We start from the raw sequence: 1,010 nt of genomic DNA, 5'->3' as shown, positions 1-1,010 counted from the left end.
TCAGCACCAGGTAAGGGAATGTGGCTGTCACATATACAGCCTGAAATATGCAAACGTAAGATATAGCATTATTCATATGATTTTTTATACACTGTGTATATATAAAGATCTCTTTCTGTCAGCTGTGATGTCATGTATGTGTGGCACAGTGGTTGATTTTGAAGCATCACATATTTTTCCCCAGATAAACAGACCTTTCCTACGGACTCGATGCCTTTGATGAAGCAGAGTAGACCGAGCACCAGGCAATGGCCCGACAGTGAAGCCCAACTGAGGGAGCCTCTGGTGCGATGTAGGTGTGATGTTCAGGGTCTCACGGTACCAAAAGTAGTTCACTGGAGTGCTCTTCTCACACTCCGCGTTATAGCCTATTTGGATGCAGAAACAAGCGACATGTCATCTATGATATTCTATTTCTAAGGCTTAATCTGAACATTATTACGTTTTTTTTTGGATTAAACATGCATCAGCTTTTGTAACGGAGTTCATCTACTGTATGTATAGAGTAAATATTTATTTTGTATTCCATCAAGAGATGTGTTCCTGCATAGTTGTATTTAAAATGTGTAAAATGTATAGCATTTATTATAATTACGGAAAACAAATGAGACCGTGATGATTCTTGCTTTTTGTCTGTGACTCATTCAACTATCTTTCACTGAGCTAAAGCATGCTCTTTATACGCTTGGTGCAGAATCCACAAAAAAATCAAAAATCCAATCTATAAAATAAAATCTGACCTGGATTGCCACATAGAGCCTGAATATTAAGAGTCCTTTTGCATCTCGTAAAGTTATTATAATTATGCTAGTTTCTCAAACCAGTTGATACAGTTTAATAGTACATGGTATAGACAGTACTTCTGTCAGTGTGGCAGTGGCAAGCGCAGTGTGTCAAATGTATCAAGAGCAGCTAGAATGACTGGTGTTTTTTTTTTTGTTACCTGTGAGGTTATCATTGACTGGACACTGGCTCCAGGGCAGGGGGTCTTGGAACGAGTGAAATAAATA

General features: G+C 38.5%; 1 protein-coding gene across 1 annotated transcript in view; it reads right to left on the bottom strand.

Moving 5' to 3' along the window:
* The window catches only part of LOC116702000 (sodium-dependent neutral amino acid transporter B(0)AT3-like), a gene marked incomplete at its 3' end in the record, with an annotated part of 6,700 nt that overhangs the window by 1,885 nt on the left and 3,805 nt on the right, over nucleotides 1–1,010 (bottom strand).

Source organism: Etheostoma spectabile, chromosome 14, assembly GCF_008692095.1.
Source record: "Etheostoma spectabile isolate EspeVRDwgs_2016 chromosome 14, UIUC_Espe_1.0, whole genome shotgun sequence".
NCBI lineage: Eukaryota > Metazoa > Chordata > Actinopteri > Perciformes > Percidae > Etheostoma > Etheostoma spectabile.
This window is presented reverse-complemented; position numbering and strand designations above follow the sequence as displayed.